Here is a 23,692-nt window from a genome sequence, read left to right on the forward strand (position 1 = left end):
TCTGCCCATCAGGGCCAACAAGACTGTTTGGGGTACTGCTGGCAACCATCTTGCCCAAAGGAAGAGAGCCTCATGTGGGCGACGCCTGATGAGGAAAGGAAGCTGGGAAATGTAGAGGAAAAAAAAAAACCCCAGTCTGTTCACATCATTTGCACTACTAGAACAGCTCTTCTTAGAAGTCAGCCCTACTCTAGACTTTTAGATTAAATGAAGCCGATAAAATACCTTGCTTATGTGATCAGTTTGGATTGAATTTTTCATTATTTGCAACTGAAAGCATTCGATCGGAAGAAACCAACAGTAGAAGACCAAATGGGACACAAAGTCAGTATTGTTGCTGGGAGGGGACATAAAGAGAGGAGCACCCAGGTGAAACTCCACAATGCCTTCCTGTTATACCCTAGATACAGAGCAGCTGATGTAGTCACAAGCCTTAGGCCTTGTTCTTGCCCCTACAGAGCCTGAAGTTATGGAAGCAAAGTCCAAGCTAAACCCTGGATCAAGATTAGCAGTAGTACTGTACAGGCCACAGTACTGCACAGGTACAGCCTGCACCTGTAAACTGGCCAATCATTAACCCCTGCTCACTCTTGATGTGCAGGGAGTAGCGCGAGAGAGCATTGGGGCCTGATGAAATTTATGCACACCTTCAGGAAAACTAGTGGCATTACCTCCTCGTGAAGGATGCCAGTCCCTCTTCTGTTCTGACAAGTTACCAACAAGGCCAAATGTTAGCTTCTCCTTGATAAAATAAAGGAATTCTCATTGTGGACTGTGCATGACCCTCTGTGCCAACGTCCTTGCCCGAAGTGGGTGGTGGACTTTTAGGGGGAAATGCCAGCATAATTTGTTTTGTAAAAGTCTGTTCCTGGTTTGTAAGTGATCTGAGACAGGATGAGCCCTGATTCCCATAGCATAGGACCTAACACATGGGAAGTACTGGCTAAATATTTAGTGAATGAATGAAAAGGACAATGAATAAATGAACTCCTTGGAACTGGAGCCATAAAAACTGCCTCACCCAATCTCTCACTTTGGGGAATCCATAAGGAAGGGATATATAGAGCAGGGAATGAAGGGAAGCCCCAAGTAAACTTTCCTAGAGGAACAGCTGCTGACCAACTGTGCGACCTTGGGCAGGTGATCAGAAGTCTCTGAGCTCACCATCTTCATCAGAAAACAATACTAGCATCTGCCTTACAAGGTTGCTGCAAGGGTTACATTAGAATATATGAACAGTGATATATCAGGACATAACAGATGCTCAATAAATGTCTATTCCTTTCCCTCATCCTGGCCCTTGCCACTCCTAGCATTGGCTGGAGATGCATAATCTGTGGGAATAACTGCCCCGAGGTGCACTGGTGCTCCCTTTTGTCTCTCAGGAGTTTCTCTGCCATAAAGGGCAGTCCTGCAACTAGGGCATCTCCTGCACTTGGAAACCATCTGAATTTTCTGTGACTGCTATAACAAATGACCACAAATTTAGTGACTTGCAGCAATACAAACTTATACTGTCACAATTCTGGAGACAGGAAGTCTGAAATTAGTTTCAGTGTGCTAAAGTCAAGGTGTCAGCAGAGCTGGTTCCTTCTGGAGGTGTTAGGGGAGAAGCCATTTTCCTTGCCTTTTTCAGTTTCCAGTGGTTGCCTGTATTCCTTGGCTTGTGGCCTCTTCCTCCTTTTTTAAAGCCCATGACTCCAAGCTCTGCTTCAGGCCTCCTATAGCCATCACTTCTATAGCCACATCTCCCTTTGTTTTCCTCTTATAAGGACACTTGTGATTACATACAAGGCCCACTCAGACAAGTTCAGGATAATCTTAATCATCTCTATCAAGTCCCTTTTGCAAGATGAGATAATGTTACAGTAGGTAGGTAGGCAGGCATGAGCAGGAAAGGATAGGGCCCCCACCCCAACCAGGAATGTCAGGTAACCATTAGGTCAGGCAGTTGTTAAACTGTCTCTCTAAAATAACAATTAGTCACAGCCAGCACCAAGAAAAGGCGATTTTCCATTTGAAAGAAAACACCTGAAGCTGGTGATTAGCAGCAAGATCTCAGGAGCTGGGCGAGTGGGCTCGAGCATGTGCACTAAGAGGCAAAATGGCGGAGTTTAACTGGTATATGACCTTCCTCTACACCTGACTGGTAAGGGAAGAATGCCTCAAGTGAGCATGCATACAACTTCAGTAAACACACTGTGCATGCAGCCCTTCCCAAGTGCTGGCCAGACACTGCACATGCGGACAGCCCACCCCAAGGGAAGAAACAGGGGAGAAGGAGCGCAGACCCTGGAAGTATGCTATTATGGTTTGGCCTTGTCCCCACCCAAATCTCATCTTGAATTGTAGCTCCCATAATTCCCATGTGTTGTGGGAGGGACTTGGTGGGAGATAATTGAATCATGGGGGCAGTTTCCCCCATACTATTCTCATGGTGGTGAATAAGTCTCATGAGAGCGGATGGTTTTATAAGGGGTTTCCCCTTTCACTTGGCTCTCATTCTGTCTTGCCTGCCACCATGTAAGGCGTGTCTTTCACCTTCTGCCATGAATGTGAGGTCTCCCCAGCCACACAGAACTGTGAGTCCATTAAACCTCATTTTCTTTATAAATTATCCAGTCTTAGATATGTCTTTATCAGCAGTGTGAAAACAGACTAATACACATGCCAATGTATAAAGCCCCAAGTCACAGGTCAAACAGTGCAGTTGAATCTCTCAAGTTGCCTGCTTGGCCCTCTTCCAAGTATACTTTACTTCATTTCATTCCTACTCTAAAACTTTTTAATAAACTTTCACTCTTGCTTGAAAACTTGCCTCTGTCTTTTACTTTCCCTTATGCCCTCTCTGTTGAATTTTTTCCTCCGAGAAGGCAAGATTTGAGGTCGCTAAGAGAACCTGAACAGAACAGAATTGAGACCTGTTTGGATTTGCTGCTGCCAACAGTAACATTCACACGTTCCAGGGATTAGGACCTGGGTATCTTTGGGGGCCTTTATTCAGCCTACCACAGGAACCAAGTCATAGGGAAAAACTTGGTTTGGCCACGCCATACTCAGGGGCCTGCTTCTCTCTGCCTCAGACAATGGCTGTGCCACCAGGGGAGACAAAATGTACTTCTCCTCAAAGGGCTCCAGGGCTGCCCTGTGAGTTGCATTTTGTTTTTCCTGGTGAACTCTTTCTCCTAACCGTTGTCATTTGTCAAAGGCGGCAGGCAATCAAAGTCCTGGCCACATTTATCTTGCCCTCCCTCTCTTCCTCCAGGATGCAGGCCCATGACAGCTATTGCTGCCAGCCCTGGCCCCCCCACAGCCTGACATATGAAGGCTGTGAGGATGCCCAGTTGTTGGACCTGGCTCTGCTCCAGGCTGTCAGCCCATCCATTCCTAGGAAGCAGGTCAGAGCTCTCTCTAAAGCTTCAAAAACATTGCCCCAGCCATTGGACAGCCCAGCAGTCACTTGAGCCTGTGGTAGGTATCCAAACCCCAGGAAAGTCTGTCTCACACAAGCCTGAACTGGGCTTCACAGAGGAAGGGCATTATGTCAGTGAAAACAAAATGAAACTGCAGGGTCCTGCTTGGTGGGGCTTTGTTCTACCAAATCCTTCAGGCTACCCAGCTCTGCCTGAGCCTCTTCCTCGCTGTGCCAGGACATTTTTGCATGACTCTGCAAGAGCAGGACAGCTGGCTTCTGGGGAGTGTGAGAAATGGCTTCAGAGGAGCATCCTTTCTAGAGGGTAGGGGAGAAAGAAAAGGGGAGAAAATTCTCACACCGGGAAGGTGGGAGGTAGTTCTTGTCAGGATCAGGATGAAATTGAGATGTTGCTCTGGCTGTTATTCATGACTATTTGGGCTAAAGTATTAATTTTTAATAACAGGAAGGATGAACATGTTATAACTACCTCTATATAAAATCGAATTAGGAAAGAATAACTGCAGATGCTGGGAAATGGCTTTTTAAAACATGTATTTTCTACAGATAAATATAAGTCCGTATATGTTTATCCAATGTCCTCATGTGTACAGAAATGTGTACATACTTTACTAATTCAGGCTAATTGGGTGAGATGCCTAAGTGAAATGTCTGAATTCGTATTTTAATAAAGAAATGCAGTTTTATTGTTTTCAAGAGCTTTGAGTAATGGGGTTAACAAGATGTTACCTAGGAGACATACTTATGGATTTATTCTTTAGGTAGAAAAGGCTCCAATTTAGAATGCAGCAATTGGAGGGCAACGTTGGCAAATTGAAGGTGTGTTCTGAGTGCAGGTGGGGATGTGTTGGAGGGTTTTGATGCATAGAAAACATTAACTTGTTTTGTATTAATCATCCCGGACATCATGCTGCAGTTTCAGGCACCAGACATAGCCCTCCCTATACCCCCCTTACACACACGCGTGCACACACACACACAGGCACACATGCACTCCATAGCATACAATTCTGTACCAACCATGACACATCAAAGCAGAAAAAGACCTTTGCAGTCATCTGGTCAACCACTGAACCCATGAGGAGCTGGAGGGGCAGAGAGGGAGGTGACTTACCCAGCAGCAGCCCACTAGAGAGTGAAAGAACTAGAATTGGGATGTGCATTCCCACTCCCAGGTCAACTCTCTTTCCTCTTTTACTATTGCTTCTGAGGCATCCACAGCCACATTAGGGAAGGGAGGAAAGAAAGGGGGTGAGAGAAGAGAACGGAAGAGGCACAGATTTGGGGAAAGCAATGAATCATCTGACTACGACTTCTAATTGCATTTGGAGCGTTATTCCATTTGTGCCTGTGCTTCCCTGCTGGGAAGCCAGCCCTGGGTCTCTGGAGCCGGTATAGCAGTAACAGCAGCAGTTAGCATTTACTCAGTGTTTGTTCTGTGCCAGACACTCTTCTGAGCACTTGACATGGATTAACTCACTTAATCCTCAGAACAGGCCCTTGAAGTAGGTCCTGTTACTAAGCCCATTACATCTGGAAGAAACTGAGGCAAGGAGAGATTAAGGATCTCATCCAAGGTCATAAGTGACAGAGCCAGGACTCAAATCCAAGCCATCTATCTTCAGAGCCCTCTCCCACCTGGCACTACTCTGCCCTAACCATTTTGCTCTACACTAGACCTCCCAATAAATGGCACAAAATATTAGCCCTTCAGCCACTGGCTGTCCAGGCAAGGCCTGAAGTGGCTGGAGTCACCTGGTTAGTTGCAAACAACTTCATTTGTTTGTCCTGGGGTATCTTATGTTGTATTATTATTTTCTCTGTGTGCCATGGTGTGAGGAATGTTGGAAAGTGCCATCCTATTCTGTAATGTAGTCACGATGGATGATTCAGTTAGTTTCATGCTGTCTAGCTAGCTCAGAATAAATTAGCCACAGGTTTAGCCCTGCCGGCTGATGATTTAGCCTCTCAGACTCCACTCAGTCCTCTGGGAGGCATCTCATAAACACAAGGGAGAGAGGGCAGGGGTGTGTCTGGATCTGCATCAACCACTTACCTGCCAGAAAGGCTGTGGCGCATGTGCCCTCTGGGAACAAGTCGGCACCCTCATCTGCATCTATGGACAGGACTTTCCAATCCAAGGAGAAAGCATCAGGGACTGGAGTCGCACAGCAGTCTTGATTCCTCTATCCCTGGGTGGCAGTTCCTTTTCAAAACAATGTTGACTTCTCACTCTGACATACAGGGGCGCCTGCATTTTGTATTGGCATTGCAATGATGTGTTCTTTTGGAGAACTACCTGTTCTGGAGATGTCAGGGTTAGAGGAGTCAGCAATTATGAGCTTATGAGATAATGACACGTGTGTTTAGTGTGATGGCAAATTATACCATAGAAAAAAATTTTGAAGATTCAGAGTGAACTATTTTCCCATATAAACTTACTGCCTCAGGAAAACTGCGGTTAAAATGATAAATTACCAGGAAACTTCAAGTTTCGCCTAGAGAGTCAAAATAAAAATACAAGAAGATGCATTGTTGAAATAATCCCAAATTAGAAACAGTGATTATTCAATTAAAAATAAGTGTAGTTACACCTTCTATTTATATGGTATCATCTGGCAGTTTTTAGCCTCAAGACTCAAAGAGAAATCTAGTAATCCTAGACTTGAATATCCTCTTCTCCATGATGAGTTTTGCTATCTTACTCAACAGCTAACCTTTTTCCTATAAATCTCCAAAGAAGTAGCTTCCTCTCCTCTCCTGTAAATCTACTTCAGCTTTTTGTGGGCTTTATGACCAGAAACCTCCTTCTAATGTCTATTCTGAATCTTGTTGCTATGATTTAAACCCATAATCTGTTGCCTTGTCCTAGGGAAAAATGGCAGCCACAATTAATCCTTCACATTCTTAGAGAATATAAAAAGGTCAACCCCTGACCTCCTCTTCTCCCTACTTAGCTCCATTTTGGGAGAGGTTTGTCTCTGGGCCCTCTCCAAACCCACATCATAGTGGAGTTCCAGAGTCTGCAGCTAAATGCAATGTGGTGGTGAACAGGGTGGTCTCTGTGGGTTCTACCAGTCTCCCTGATTCACTGTTCCATCTGTAGAGACAAGGCTTGGCCAGCCTCCTGGGAGGATAAACTTGTGGTTTTCTCATTTACTACCCAGGAAGTGTGCAGGAAGGGGTAGAAGAGGCACCACTTGGAAAGGATGAGATTGGTCTGGACACCACTGCATGCTGGCCTGGGATCTTGGACACCTCATTTAAGCCTTTGTAACCTCCTCCTTGATGTAAGGGAAAATTGTACCTACTGCACACAACCTCATAGGATGTTCTTAAGATCAAAGGAGATATGGATGTCATTGAAAAGCTCACTCTTCCCTCAGCTCAGCCCAGAAGGTTAAACTGGTTCCTCACTTGGCCCAGAGTGCAGTGGCTGAGTCCAGCTGGGTGAGACAAGGGGGTTAAGTCTAGGAGGCAATAGTCCAGTGGCTGGGCTACACCCTACTGAGTTAAAGATTGCTGACCACTTTACAATTTTGTGATGTCTCCCCTTTATTTCCTGTGGCCATAGCCTCAATGTGTATGACAAATTTTATACATAGAAGGAAAAACACAGTCACCCACTGGGTTAATGTAATTTCCTGCACAAGACTCGAAAATGCCCATTATAGTGAATCCTTTGGATCAAGGCCTAGCAAATAGAAGACGGCCATCAAAATACAAATACTTTACCTGCAATGGGTGAACCTCTGACAGCTGTCTCTACATTCTCACCAATAAGTAAGTTAATTCCCTAGCAAATAGGCCCTTGGGGGATGTTTTTGGGGAATGCTGGGCCAACAGGCAGTTTGGAGTGGAAAAAAGGTATCAAGTTTTGGCCCCAGATTTGCCATTTGTGAATTATGTGACTCCAGGTACCTTGCTTAACCTCTTAACTTTCTCTTCTGTAAAAAAGAATTTAAGGATGCACAATATACCCCTCAAGGTGGGTCTGTGTTAAATAGCAGAGTGTGGGTGTTGAATGTGCTTTATAAAACAGGAAGGGAAATGCACAGTGTTGGTCATTGTCATTGTTATGGGTTTCCTAGGACCCAGTGCCAGTGGAGAGAGGTGTAAATCATAAGCTAGTTATTTTGCTAAGGACATGGGTGTGTCTGTGTGTGGTGTGTGTGTGGAGTGGGGGAGTCTATGAAGGGTGTCAGACACCAAGATCAACAAAACCGTAATAACAGCTTGCATTCTGGAGCCCCTGCTGGGTGCCAGCACTGTGCTAACTGCCCGTCTCTGTTACCTTGAGCTCTCATGACAACCCCAATAGTATTAGTGATATTAGTAGTATATTCATTTCTTTGAGAAAAGGAGCTCAGAGAGGGCAAGTAATGGTCCGAGGACACATAGCTAGTGAGGGCTGAAACTAGGACTCAGGCTGGGTGACTCTAGGACTCCTTTGCATTCACTTCCCTATAGATCTCCTTCCAGGTTCGATACTCCAAAACCATCATCAGGGAAGCGCTGGTTTAAACAGGAGTCAAGTGGTTCCTGGCACTGCTCCAACTCACTCAACAGCAATCAAACTGGGGTTCCCTGGCTCTTCACTGGGAGGCTTGGGAGATCCCAAATGAGAAATGACCATCCTGTATTTGATGTTACCCCAAAGTGCCTGTTACTCATTTAAGGCATTAGTGGTTGTAACAGAAATAGTAATATTTCAACAACAGTGGTGATTAGTTACAGAAGGAGCCAAGTGGCACTCATCTCCATGTCAAAAGCCCTCCCTCCAGGCCCTTCCGGGCACCCTGGCCTGTGGTGCCATGTTAATTCAGACGAGATTGGGTGTGTTCAGGGTGGTATGGCTGTAGACAGTGCCATGTTAATTCCATGTATATTCTCTGCCTGGCACCAGCCGGCAAGACCAAGCTTGTGTGACACAAGCCCTTTGAAACTCAAAAGAGCTTTTCATCAGCCTGCAAGAGAGAAGAAAGTAGAAGAAAATGTACAGGAACAAGAGCAGGTGGGGGTGGTAGAATTCACCCTTTCTGCACAAGGAGATGGTACTGGCCCCCTCCCTTCACTGGAGAAGGGGATGGGGCTGGAAGGAGATGAACAAGCATCCTGGAAGTCCACACGCGTCTCTTTAAACTCTGGAGTCTCAGCCCCGCCTTGATTTGATGTCTCATGCTCATTTAAATCTCAGCCACTGGGCATGTGTGACTTGGGAAGAAGAATGAGGGGTGATTTGTTTCAATCACATAATCCTTCATCCACAGGAAATGGAGGGACCATTGGTTTCCTCTTGAGGCCTCCCAAACCAGAAGGCCAACTTTGTAGGTGTGCAGATTCACACCCCGGGCGTCTACCATACGGGGACCAACGGGGCAGACGGGAAGGAAAACATCCCAAGACCCAGCTGGGGTCACCTCCTGCTCTGTGGGAGGGGACCAGCCAGGGTGCAGGCTGGGCCAGGGGAGGGAGGGGTTTTCTGTGTGGCAGGAACTGAGAACAAATGTGGGTGAAGTGGATGAGGTTTAATTTAGCAAAGGTAATGTCATAATTGTCTCCTCAGCAACCACAAGGTACAAACCCTGGGAAGGAAGACTGTCTGCATGCCCATATTTAAAGATCCATGTATTAACAATGCAAAAAGCTCTCTCCTTTTTTTTTTTTTAAATTTTCTTCTGTGCTAAGATTCTTGATCTACAAATCACTGTTCATGTTAAAAACTTTTCTGAAGCTACCCAGTTAAACACAAGATGAAAACAAAAAACAAAAACAACCAGGCTGGGCATGGTGGCTCACACCTGTAATCTCAGCACTTTGGGGAGACGGAGGCAGGCAGATCACTTGAGCCCAGGAGTTCGAGACAAGCCTGGGCGACATAGTGAAACCCTGTCTCGGCAAAAATACAAAAAATTAGACGGGCATGGTGGTGCTCACCTGTAGTCCCAGCTACTTGGGAGGCTGAGGCTGGAGAATCACTTAAGCCCAGGAGGTGGAGGTTGCAGTGAGCCAAGATCGTGTCACTGCACTCTAGTGTGGGTGACACAGTGAAACTCTGTCTCAAAAAAAAAAAAAAAAAAAGTAAAAGAAAACAATCAACCATATTCTGCCTTTATTTTCCCAACTTCTAATCCCCTTTCTCTTCTCCTAAGTCTTGGATCATGCCCATAACGTAGTTTCTGTACATTTGCTCCTGTGGAGAAAGATCTTAGTCAATCTACAGTCTTTATTGATCTACTAGACACTTCCATGTCTATTGCATGTCAAAGCAGAGGAGTGCCTGTGTTAAAACTAGGCAGTCCCTGTCCTCAAAGTGAAAAGAGAAAAAGTACAAATGGTAAATGCTAAGTTGAGGAAGGCACCATTTTAACCAGAAGTCTGGGACTATCTGAACTTCCTTCCCTCACCCACGGTACTTTCTCTGTGCCATTCTTAGTGACTTCCCACATTTAACCTCATTTAATGTTCTTTCTTTAAAAAAAATGAAATGCTTCATGAATTTGCATGTCATTCTCACACGGGGGTCATGTGAATCTTCTCTGTACCATTCCAATTGTTTTTAGCATAAGTGCTGCTGAAGCAAGCACTCCTTATTCTTATATTTTATATCACTAATACTAATTCCTACAATTATTGGGTATTTACCATGTGCCAGGTACTATGCTAAGCTGATTACTTACATTTTCTCTCTACTTCTTCATGTAGGCTGGTATTCCTCTCTTGTTTTTCAGATGAGGAACAGAGGCTCAGAGGCATTGACTGATGGCTTGAAATCACAGGGTGATGGTTCGGTTCATGCCTAAGACTCCATGGCACCTTGACTGCAAATCCTAGGCACTTTTTATTGCACAAATATGGCTCTGACAGGAAGCCTATGAAACAGGTATCATTCATCCTATAAGTCAATGGGGAAACGCAGGATGAAAGTTCAAGGGATTGATTGCTCAGTTTCCTCATTAGGAAATGGCAAAGCCTACTGGAACTTGGGTCTTTTGACTACAAGTTCAGTGTTCTTCCTGTGACCCATGCAGTGGTCCTCGTCAATGAAAAATCAGATCAGTTCAGCTTCATTGCCTTAGTCTGTCATTACCCAAGCTCTAAACTCAGGTGCTTGGACCTTCTTAGTCCTTGGGCTAAGGAAGCTAAGTCTCATGATCCTCCAAGGCAACTACCATAAAAAACACTTTCCAGTGCATTTCAAGCACAGTTGTCCTTACCTTGGTTTGACTGCATTATTGATTCCTCAGGCTCCCTTTTAGGTTCTTTTCCTTTGAAGTCCCTCCTCTCTAGAGGTCTTTCTTATCTCTTTGGCTCATTACCCTTCTTGAAAACTTCAAGCTGACTTTCTCCCTTCAGTTCTGGGCCCTGGGTCGCACATGAGAGTCCATGCTCCAGCCCAGTTGTGGTCTTCCTAGAATCTGAAAATTCCCAGCTGCCCCTTGAGGGACCCACACATCTCTGGTGGGTGGATAACCCAAGGGGCGCTCTCCTCTGCACATTCTCTGGGCCCATCCCCCCTCCTGTTGCTCCCATCTTGGGTTCCCCATCCTCCTGGAAAAGGTTTGAGGCATGATAGAGTTAACGCAATCCAACACTTGCCTGTGAAGGAGAGCTTGGCACTACTTACAAACCTCCTCCTTGCCAGGGGGGCCCTGTTCTCCATCATCTTCTGCTCCCTCTCTCCAATAAAATGACCCATTTAAACCATATTTTTCTTATTAACAAGCTTCCTACTAAATGGCTTCAGCTGTGCTTGTTGATTTATAGGGCTTAGAAAGCACCGCTGAGCCTTGGCCCTCCCTGTGGGTCCAAGGGCCTAAGTGAATCATGCTGCTCTGGTGACATTGTAAGAGGGCAGAAGCCACCCTCCAAGGGGCAGATCCAGAGGGGGCTTCTTTTTTTTTTTTTTTTCTTTTCAATATTTTAATTATGGAAATGGCCAAATACACAAAATTAGAGAAAACAATACAATGAAACCTCTTGAACCATCCCTTTGCCAATCTTGTGTTTCATCTGCTTCTCCCTCCTTCCAAACCACTAGCTAGATTCTTTTAAATTAAACCCAAAATATTGTATTCTTTTATTCACGACTATTTCAGTATATTTTCTTTTCTTTTTTTCTTTTTTTTTGAGACGGAGTCTCGCTCACCACAACCTCCGCCTCGCGGCTTCACGCCATTCTCCTCAGCCTCCCGAGTAGCTGGGACTACAGGCACCTGCCACCACGCCCAGCTAATTTTTTATATTTTTAGTAGAGACAAGGTTTCACCGTGTTAGCCAGGATGGTCTCGATCTCCTGACTTCGTGATCTGCCTGCCTCGGCCTCCCAAAGTGCTGGTATTACAGGCGTGAGCCTCCAAGCCCTGGAGCCACCAAGCCCGGCTATTTCAGTATATTTTCTAAGAGATAAAGATCATCTTGTCTTTTAACATAACCACAATACCACTGTCACATCTAAAAACATTAACAATAGTTCTTTCCTTTTTAATTTTTTACTTATTTTTTATTTATTTAAATTTTTTATAGAGATAGAGTTTCATCACGTTGGCCAGGCTGGTCTCAAACTCCTGACCTCAAGTGATCCACCCGCATTGGCTTCCCAAACTGCTGGAATTACAGGCGTGAGCTACTATGCCTGGCCAGCAATAATTCTTTAACATGATATAGTATCTACTCAATGTCCAGATTTTCTTGATTGTCCCACAAATATATTTTTATATTTTATTCATTTAAATCAAGATCCAATCAGTGTTCCCAATTGCATTTGACTAATATGACTCTTATGTGTCTTTTTGTTTTAATCCATAATAGTTTCCCCTTTCTCTCTTTTTATTTCCCAGGGGCATCTTAATGTAGACAATTTCCTCAAACTTATGTATACTGTGCCATCACCGACAAAGAAATACTGAAAGCACCCTTATCAGCAGAGACCTTCCTTGTACCATAGATTCAATGATTCCCTTGGGGATGGCCCTAACCCACAGGCCTCCACCCACTGTCCCTCAGAAAGCCTTCAAAAGGCTAAATCATCTTACTCCAATGCCAGTTGCAATAATGGGATCCTAAAGTGTTGAGCAGTTACTAATCCACTCACTCCAAAAGTGACTCACATTTATTAATAAGTATTTACCACAACCCAATAGGATTTCTTTTTTACTATCCCCATTTTATAAATGAGGAAGTAGAAGGATAGAGGAACCCGTTTTACTTATCCCAACTGGTGGATCTGGGCTTTGAAATGGAATTGTCTGATGGACACCCCACTTGCTCAATCACTGAGAGACCCTGTCTCTGCACGCAAGATCTCATTTCACGCCAAGAGGTTTGCTGAGCTTCCAGGCCCCTTTCAAGCAGGACCAGCAGAGAAGGAGGAGAAATCTTGATCAGTAGGATGTGTCTGTAGTTCTGAGGAAAGGTGAGAGCAACAGGGAGCTGGAGATCTCCTGCAAATTCCCTTTGTCCACGCTGGGCTCGTGCCCATTTCTATGCATTGCCCAAGGCAGGCAGTGAACAGGCTTCCCACCCCCTCTTTCACAAGTCCCCATGAACCATTATTACCACATGCTCTCAAGTCCACATAAATATCACATGCACATACCCTCAGATCCATAGACGCACTCTACCCAGCCACTTGGCTGACAGGCCAGCCCCCATATGGCTCATTCCTACAAAGGCGTGCTTGCAACACGCACACCTTCCTGTACTGAGTAAACACAGACCTTGGAGGCCATGGAGGAGGACAGAGAAGCCGGTGTTTTGCCAGTGGCAGCCAGAAGGAAAGGTTACCTGACTTCAGATAGAAAGGTTGTCTGTCCGTCTGTCTCCATCCATCCATCCATCCATCCATCCATCCATCCATCCATCCATCCATCCATCCATCTTTCATAGGTCTTCTTAAGTCCTGGAAAAGACAAAGGCTTTGATGCTCCTGGTAGACCCAGGGAGTCTGGATGGGGCTGGAGGACTTATGAGTCAGGATGGAGAGGATGGAGTGGGGTGAGGAACCCGCTGGTTAAATAGGGCTAAATCTAATTCCCCCCATCTGAAGGAGGGGAGCTCTCATCTGTGGTTCTAAGTGATAGAAAAACCCCAACTGCTAGCAAGATAATCCAATTTCCTTTCTCCCTTGTGCTGAAGGGACCGGCCCTGGCCCTCCCGCTTCAACTTCATGCTGGGTCTCAGTCTGGCTAGAACTCTTTACGCCTACAGCAGAATTCATATCAAAGCCTTAGCCCCCCAGGGTTCATTAGGAGGCATTTATTTCTGCATATTCTTGGAGGGCAGGAGGGAGGATAACTTGATTCGCAATGCAAATTGCTTGGCTGTAATTTCAACTCTCCCTCCCTTCTCACAGGGAGATTTTGCTGGTTATTAAAAATATATGATTGCCTCTAAAATAGCAGTGACAGCCGCTCTGCTGGGCAGAGCCAGGTGCTGCTGTTTGAAGGCGACTGAATGATGTGGAATGGATGCCCGGGCAAAAGCAAATGGAGCCAGTCCCCTGCTCCTGTGCCAGTATCCAGGCTCCAGATCCTAGGGCTGCTGGCCGGGGTCTGAGGCTGACCGGGGGACTTGGCCTATGTGGTCTGCAGCTCAGGTTTACCTTCTGCTGCTGTGGGGCACTCAGCAAGGGTTTCTGAGCTCTTGGCTTCCTGCTCTGTAGAGGTGGGGGTAAATAAGGAGCTGGACAGAGAGCAGCTGGTACACAGTAGGTGGGCAATTTGCTGGGCAGGCCAGGCTCTCCCCCTCCACACCCCTGCTGCCTGGCTCAAAGACACCCTTCCTCATCCCACTGCCTTCCCCAGTCTGGGCTATTGAGACCCGATCCGTCACGATAGTATTGCCTAGGTCTTCTGGTCATGATGAACGTCTCACTTGGTCTTTTCTTCTCTGTATTGCTGTGGGAACTCAGCACCCTCAGAACTATCCAGGCCTTTACCCTTCACGACCCTGTAGTCATTGGTCAATGCATAAGGGGAAGAGGGTGGGCAGGACCTACGGGATGTGAGCATTGAGCAAAGCCAAGATTTTAGGCCAGACAGGAAGGAAACTTCCTCCATGAGTCTGAGATGCTAACCTGGGATTCTCCTGGGAGGCGGATGGCGGCCCCTGCAGGCTTAGGCCAGCCAGAGCCCAGGATGCTCCAGCCGCAAGCCGCAGGGATGAAACTATGATGCCCTGACCATATAATACACACATAATCACAGAGGAGCACAGACTGCTGTGTACAACTGTGTAAACAAAAAAGGATCTGAGAGAGGTCTCAATCCATTTAAAAATTTATTTTGCCAAGGTTAAGGACACACCATGACACAGACTCAGGAGGTCCTGACAACATGTGCCCAAGGTGGTCAGGGTACAGCTTGCTTTGATACATTTTGGGGAGACATAATACATCAGTCAATACATGTAAGGTGGGGGTTTCCAGGTCGTAGTAGATTTAAACATATTCTGATTGGCAATTGGTTGAAAGAGTTATTATCAGTAGAAAGGAATGTCTGAGTTATGATAAGTGGTTATGGAGTCCTAGGTTTTATCATGCAGGTGAAGCCATCAAGTAGCAGGCTTCAGAGAGAAAAGTAAATGTTCTTATCAAATTTCAGGTCTCTGTTGACATTCATGCTGAAGGGGTCTAATGAGGCATGTCCAATCCCCACTTCTGGTCATGGCCTGAACCAGTCCTTCAGGTTAGATTTTAGAGTGCCCTAGCTGAGGAGGAACTTTATTCCAGTGGTTGTGGAGGGGAGCAGGGGGCTTCAAATTGTATTTTTGCTTTACAACTGTTAGAAGGAAGCCATATATTTTGAAGTTTTAAAATTACCTTTTAATTCAGATTTTTAAAGTATAAACAAAATGTTTGGCAGTTCTTCACAATGTCAAACGTAGAGTTACCATTCGAGCCAGCAATTCCACTCCTCCATCTGTAACCAAGATAAATGAAAACATAAGGTCCCAGAAAAACTCGTACACAAATGTTCACAGCAGCATTACTCATAATAGCCAGAAAGTGAACACAACACAAATATCCATCAAACGATAAACAGAAAAACAAAATGTGGTATAGCCACACAGTGGAATATTATTTAGCCATGAAAAGGAACGAAATACTGATCAATGCTGCAACATAGATGAATCTTGAAAATAATGTTAAGTGAAAGAAGCCAACCACAAAATCCTATATAATATAATCATATTATTTTATAACCACATTATATATCATATATGATATATACTATATGATATAGTGAAGATACATAAATATATATGATATATAACATATATCATATAATATTATCATATCATTCTATTTATAAGAAATGTCCACAACAGGCAAAACTATAGAGACAGAAAGTAGATTAGTGGCTGCCTAGGGTCAGGGGTCAGGGAGCTGGGGAGACTAAGGAGTTACTGCTAATGGATACGTGATTCTTTTTTGGGTGATGAAAACATTCTAAAATAGAATCAATTTAGAATATTTTCATCACCCCAAAAAGAAACCATGGTTGGTTTCAAGATGGTTGTACAACTCTGTGAACATACTGAAAACCATTAAATTATATACTCTTACATGGTAAATTTTATGGTACATCAATTTGTATCTCAAAACAAAACACAAACACACACAGAAAGGAGAGAGATGGATAACATTAGAAACCCATGCTGAACACTCATAACATTCAGTGTCTCAAAGACATTTCCTTGCTCCAGCCTGCTCAGGCTCGGCACTTGTTTCATTGGTGGGTTCCCCAGTCCTGCTCACCAGAGCCAGGGGACACTCACTGAACTGAGAGGGAAGTGGGTTTAGGACAGGCAGAGGGGACAGTGATGGGGCACAGTTGAGGGAAAATTTATACATCTCATTGTCATCCAAGAGATGGTGCAGTCTGAAAAATATAATGATGACATTCACAAAAGGTTTAAACAAATCTCTAGCTGACAGAGGCAGTCCTCACCTTTGAGGTTGATGTCATGAGCTTGTCAAATGAAATAAACGATATCTTATGCAACAGGAGATCTAAAGGAACAGTTAGACACGAATTCAAATTTTTAACAAATGTATTCATCACCAATTCCTGTAGCTCTGTCTCAGGCGCGCATGCATGCATGCATACACACGCACACGCATACCCTGGCCTGCATTCCTGGTTTAGTTTTGAAAAAAACAGGAGCCTTCTTCACAGGAGGGGTCTGGTGCCAGGCTCCCTCCAGGAGTCTGGGAAGAGAGATCACTACGCTTCTCCAATGTCCCTCCTCCACATCTACCTAATACTTTAGATCTTCAACTTTTTGCAGTTCTGGAACCTTCCATACCTCTGTGCATGCTGACCCTGGAATGCTTTTCTCCTAATTCTCTGCCCAGTAACTTGTCTTTATGGAGCCATCCCTGACCTTTCCTTTCCCCTTTCCTCCGGAGGCAATTGGTTTCTGCCTCCTACTCCAGGCTGTGGTACAATTTGAGGCTGTCCCCTGGATAGGGAATAGCACAGGCTCTACTGGATTGTGAGTCTTCAGGGGCAGGGACTGTGGCTTGCTCATGGGAACTGTAGCATAATGCGGGGAATATGGTAGGTGCTCAAGTGATCATGGGAAGGAAAAAACAAAAAGAAGATAGAGGGACAGAAGGAAAAGGGAGATCATTTGTAATTTTTATTTATTTTTTTGAGACAGAGTTTTGATCTCTCTCCCACACTGCAGTTAAGTGGCACAATTTCAGCTCACTGCAACCTCCAACCCTGGGTTCAAGCGATTCTCCTGCCTCAGCCTCCCGAGTAGCTGGGATTATAGGCAACTGCCACAATGCCCAGCTAATTTTTGTATTTTTAGTAGAGATGAAGTTTCACCATGTTGGCCAGGCTGGTTATAAACTCCTGAGCTCAGGTGATCCGCCCCCCTCAGCCTCCCAAAGTGCTGGGATTATAGGCGTAAGCCATCACACCTGGCTTCATTTTTTATATTTAAACAAAGTTTTGGGCATGGTGGCTCATGCCTGTAATCCCAGCACTTTGAGAGGCTGAAGAAGGCAGATCACTTGGGGCCAAGAGTTCGAGACCAGCCTGGTCAACATGGCAAAACCTCGTTTCTACTAAAACTGCAAAAATTAGCCAGGCGCAGGGGTGGGTGCCTGTAATCCCAGCTGCTGGGGGGGCTGAGGCAGGAGAATCGCTTGAGCCCAGAAGGCAGAGGTTGCAGTGAGCCAAGATTGTGTCACTGTATGCCAGCCTGGGCGACAGAGTGAGACTCTCTCAAAACATCATCAACAACAACATGATAATAATAATAATAAAATTTTTATACAATAACATTTAAAAAGAGAAAAGGAATTTGTTACAAGAGGTCTCTGAGTTTTATGTAAACTTTTTGATGTTATGTAGTTTCATTCACTAATGGAAAAGGAGAAACTCAGGCCATATTTTACATCTTAATGAAATTCAGATAGATTTAAGGATTTCAAAACTTGTTATTTTCTCTCAATTTCTTAATTGGGATAAAATGCACCTGGCATAAAATTTACCATTTAAACTACCTTTAAGTGTACCATTCAGTGGTATTACATATATTCATAATGTGGGGTAACCATCAAAACATGGCTATCTTTCATAGTCAAGATTCATTTCTCCCCTGCAGAAAGATCATTTCCCCTCCTCCAGAATGACGTTGGTCCTTTCTACTTCTGGAAAGATGGGGTTTGATTGATCTAAGGGCAGAATATGGAACTCCTTTTCCCTTTGTTCAAGTGGAGAATTCATACGCCAGATCATTCCCTTTCAGATCAGAAGGGGCTTCACCTTTTTTCCTTGGTCCAAACCCATCCCCTTCACGCCTCCCTGTGTACAAATGCATCAGGTTTGTGGACTTCAAAGGGCGTTCCACACGAATGCTGGAGGTATAGGGGTTCGGCAGGTGGGAACGGCCCCTCTTTATTAGTTAGCCTTTACCAAGCTTTTATAATCATTAACTAGTTACCCTGATGGACTAAGTCCCATAGGCACCGATGAGAACAGTCTGAACACAGAAGGATAGAAATGGAACTTCTGACTGGGTTACCCTATTCCTGTCCCCAGGCAGCTCCCTTTAGGAAGCACTTTTCAGAGCCGAGGGTCGTATGGTGCAGAGGAAAAAACATTGTACTGATTCTTGTTCTAACTCTGTCATTAGCCAGCTGTGCAGCCGTGGATACTTCCTCACCTGTTTCCTGGGGAGTCCTACGGGTGGCCTCAATCAGAGACAGCAAATAGGTAGCATATGGGCTACCACTGATGTCCTCCTGCCACCATGGTAGACACTGCTAACCAATCATTGTCCTTTTCCTGAGCCTGGACAGAGCTCCATACTCCCAAGCACCTACAACCCATCAGACGTCCTTGCAAGCTGCTGCTTATTTACCATGCCTGGACTAGACGATCTCTTCACTATCACTTCCAGGGTTAACGTTCAACAATTTTAAGTATTACAGCTATTCATTTTGTTTTGGCAACCACCACCAAGACCTCATAAAATTGGGCTATTCTGTTTCAAGGATCTCAGAGTATTTCTCTCCTTAAAATACTTGTAAGAAACAGGAAAATAAGTCTTGCATTCCAATGTCCCAGATGTCGAGGCTGCCTGAAACAAAGGGGATGGCCTAGATATTCTGAAACAAGTTCCAAGCAAGGCTGAAAGCAAAAGCCAGCACTATGACCACGTCCCAGTTCTTCCCTCAGGAGTAAGGGGCAAGAGCCAGCCCGTCTATCCAAAGGGGAATTCCCCTAGGAATTAATGTGAATTTGACATTAAAATGAGGTTCTTCTCATACCCTGCAGGTGGGAATGTAAAATGGTGCACTGTTTTGGAAAAACATCTGGCAGTTCCCTAAAATGTTAACCATGTGTATACATATGATCCAGCAGTCCCACTTAGGTATATACCCAAGAGAAATAAATCATATATCCACACAAAACCTTGTACATGAATGTTCACAGTGGGCAAAAGTAGAACAACCCAAATGTCAACTGATGAATGGATAAATAAAAATGTTATATCCTACAATGGAATATTATTCAGCCATAAAAAGGAATGGAGTACTTACAGATAGGTGCTACAACATGGATGACCCTTGAAAACATTATGCTAAATGACAGAGGCCAGACACAAGTGACAACAAATTGTAGGATTTCATTTATATAAAATGTACAGAATAGGCAAATCTATAAAGACAAAAAGTAGATTCATGGTGGCCTAGAAATGAATAGGATGGAGATTTGAGGGGTGATGGTTAAGGGCTATGATGTTTCCTTTTGGAATGATGACTATGTTCTAAGATTGGGTGTAATGGTGTGTGCCTGTAGTCCCAGTTACCCAGGAGGCTGAGGCAGGAAGATAGCTTGAGCCCAGGAGTTCGAGACCAGCTGGACAAGAAAGGGAGACCCTGAGGTCGGGTGCAGTGGCTCATGCCTGTAATCCTAGCACTCTGGCGGGTCGAGGCAGGTGGATCACCTGAGGTCAGGAGTTTGAGACCAGCCTGTCCAACATGGGGAACCCCATCTCTACTAAAAATACAAAAATTAGCTGGGCATGGTGACACGGGCCTATAATCCCAGCTACTTGGGAGACTGAGGCAGGAGAGTCGCCTGAACCCAGGAGGCGGAGGTCGCAGTTAGCCCAGATCACGCCACTGCACTCCAGCCTGGACAACAAGAGTGAAACTCCGTCTCAAAAAAAAAAAAAAAAAAAAAAAAAAAAAAAAAAAAAAAAAGGAGACCCTGTCTCTCAAAAAAACTGAAAGAAAATGTTCTAAAATGGATCGTGGTGCTGGTTGCACAACTCAACCTATATGCTAAAAGCCATTGAATTGCACACTTTAAATGAATGACTTGTGTGGTATGTGAATTATACCTTAAGGCTGTTTTTAAAAAGTTGTTATTTAAAAAAAATTTTTAAATAAAATAAATAGACTCCAGTTTTGGAGAAATCTCAATGTGGCAAGTTGAAGGTAGTTTTGTGTATGTGTGTGTGTGTGTGTCGGTGTGTGTGCTTAGTAGTGATAATAGAGTAACATCTCACAAAGTGTTCTATGACTTGGTAATTAACAGTACTAAACACTGATCTGATTATTTAAGGTCTGAAAAATGTGACCCCCAATATCTTCACCTCTACAAATACCACATCCTGTAGCCACTAATGTCTGCACTCTCCCTGTTACATGTCTTGAGAAGTGGCTTGCAATAATCTTTTTTTCTTGAGATGGAGTCTCACTTTGTTGCTCACGCTGGAATGCAGTGACATGATCTTGGCTCACTGCAACCTCTGCCTCCTGGGTTGGAGCAATTCTCCTGCATCAGCCTCCTGAGTAGCTGGGATTACAGGCGTGCACCACCAAGCCCGGCGAATTTTTCTATTTTTAGTAGAGATGGGGTTTCGCCATGTTGGCCAGGCTGGTCTTGAGCTCCTGACCTCAGGTGATCCACCCACCTCAGCCTCCCAGAGTGCTGGGATTACAGGCGTGAGCCACCACACCCAGATGGCTTGCAATAATCTTAAAGGACAAGCTCAGCCCAGGTCAATTCTGTTTCTTGGCCTTGATGATAAGGAGTTGTTCCTGAAACTGAGTAGCTGCTGGCCTTGAAAGCTCATCTGAAAATGTTTTCAGTTCTGGTGACTTCCACAGACACCTGAATGAGGCCTTTTGCAAGAATTCTTCTTTCACTTCTCACACACAGCCAATTCCTCCTTGCCTGTAGGTCTCCTAGATTTGTTCTTTCACTAGTCTCTGACCACTGAGATCGATCCCTCTTCTCTTCCCCTTGGCAGCAGGGCTACCTTTCCAATACACAAAGGGTTTCCTCTGCCTCTGTGCACCCCTTTCCATAGGCCCCTTGCCCTCTTTCTAGCTGTTCAATGCAAGCTATCTTCAGTCGTTCCAGGGCATTTGGGCCTTTTCAAAGGGAGGCTTCTATGCTGCCTCTTATCCCTTGTTTCTTAGGGAGGACACAATAACCCCTGGGTTACACACACACGGAAACTACCTTCATAAATCCAATACGGTTTTTCTGACACCTTTGTTGCTGATGATAAAAGGGGAAAATATCTGTTTAATCCGCAGTGGGGTAGCCTACCACACGGTCATGCCTATCTCCTCCTTATAAGCCTTCCATCCCTCTCCTTTGTGTATAGGATAAAGTCAGAACATATACGACTCTCAACAAGCTTCCCTACCTAACTTACTAGGTCACATCCTGACACTTCCCCTAACACCATGTATTCTCTTGCCCCGTGGAATCATGCACCCCTGCTGTCATCTTGTCTCTTCCATCCTCCGAACCTTCATAAATGAGGATCCCCCTGTCTGCAATGCCCTGCTCCTATCCACTCTGTGTTTCCTTACCTGGCAAATTCAACTCACTTTTTTGGAAGGGAGTGCCCCTCTGGGAAGCCTTGTCTGGTTTCCCAGGCAGGCTACTTGTGCCCATAACTCTATATGTAATTCACTGCTTGACATACACTTTGTGATTCTTTGTTGCTGTGGTTTGAATGTCCCTTCCAAAACTCATGTTGAAACTTAATCACCAATGTAGCAGTACTGAGGGGTGGGGCCTTCAAGAAGTGATTGGATCATGACAGCTTGGCTCCCATGAATGAGTTCATCCATTCATGGATTAATAGATTAATGGGTTATCATGAGAGGGAACTGGTGGCTTTATAAGAAGAGGAAGAGAGACCTGAGCTAGCACGCTCAGCCTCCCTTGCTGTGTAATACCCTGTACCACCTCTATGCTCTGCAGAGCCTTTACCAGCGAGAAGGTCCTCACCAGATGCAGCTGCTCAACCTTGGACTTCTCAGCCTCCCTAATGGTAAGAATAAATTCCTTATCTTTATAAATTACCCAGTTTCAGGTATTCTGCTATAAGCAACAGAAAATGAACTAAGATATTTGTTGACTTGCCCATCTCCTTCACTCCACGTGAGTGCCTCAAGGGCAGAGGTGATGTCATGGAGATTTATGAATTCCCAGGGCCTAGCAACATGTCTGACACACAGTGGGCCCCCAAAACATAAGTCAAATACTTAGTGTCCCTGAATTTGTGACAATAAAACATTATTTTAGTAAGATATATACACACATATATACACATACATATACATACACGTGTGTATATATATCTTATTAAAGAAAAAATGTGTATTTTCTTTCGGAATGGAGGAGAGGCAACTAAGTTTGTGTATAAAGAGAAACTTCAAGAATTTGGTTTCATTCCAGTGATAGGTTTTTCTTCAAAAATCTAATCATTGTGTGGATTACAGGTCCACCCACCTAATTAGGAGAGTCTCCTCCCTAATCACTGAGGCAGAAATCCCTCCTCAGCATCACTCTCTTCATTGTTGAGGAAGATTCTCAAGTATCTCAGTCTGTAGAAGGCAGAGAAAACAATGAAAGGAACAGTCTCTCTAGGTCTAATTCTGACCAATGAAGAGAAAGTGGTTGGAGAGGTGACGGAAATCTTGTGAAAAAACCACCATATGGCGTTCGTTCACCACTCCAAACGGCAGTGTTAGTTTGGGCTATGTCGTCCACTGGTCCTAGTGGCTCACCCCAATATATGTATCGTTTTTACTTACAAATTATGTGTATGCTGCTGTACCAATCGTATACAGTTAAAATAATGCAAGCCTTTTATATACATATACACACACCTACATGTGCATATAGAGTCATCTGGTCCCAGGACCCCCACTCCGCCTCCCGTATATCCAAATCCATGCATACTCAAACCCTCCAGTCGGCCCTGCACAATCTGTGCCTATGAAAAGTTGCCCCTTTACTCTATAGATAGGTTTTGCAACCCGTGAATAATTTTCCATCTGGTTGGTTGAAAAAAAATCCACGTGTAAGTAGACCCTTTAAGTTCAAACCTGCTGTTCAAGGGTCAACTGTATAATACATATTCTGTGCATGATTTTACATGTCCATATTTAACAAAAATCGTATTAATATGTCTATATAATAATGTTATGTAAACACAAAATGCATATATACTCTATTTTTTTTCCAGCAGCTTAAGGGATCTTACTCTGTACTACTGTGTCCGGAATCGGCGGGTTCTTGGTCTCACTGACTTCATGAATAAAGCCACAGACCCTCACAGTGAGTGTTACAGTTCTTAAAGATGGTGTGTCCAGAGTTTGTTCCTTCAGACGTGAAAGGTTGTCTGGAGCTTTTTTCCGGTGGGTTTATGATCTCGCTATCAGGAGTGAAGCTGTAGACCTTTGCGCAAATGTTACGG

At 44.5% G+C, this 23,692-nt stretch overlaps 1 non-coding gene across 1 annotated transcript; it reads right to left on the reverse strand.

Moving 5' to 3' along the window:
- Positions 1 to 9,909: 9,909 nt before the first annotated feature.
- Positions 9,910 to 10,020, reverse strand: LOC126933232 (U6 spliceosomal RNA). Its single transcript, XR_007718476.1, has one exon. It is a non-coding gene; the product is annotated as a U6 spliceosomal RNA (small nuclear RNA).
- Positions 10,021 to 23,692: the final 13,672 nt, after the last annotated feature.

This window comes from Macaca thibetana, chromosome 12 (genome assembly GCF_024542745.1).
Source record: "Macaca thibetana thibetana isolate TM-01 chromosome 12, ASM2454274v1, whole genome shotgun sequence".
NCBI lineage: Eukaryota > Metazoa > Chordata > Mammalia > Primates > Cercopithecidae > Macaca > Macaca thibetana.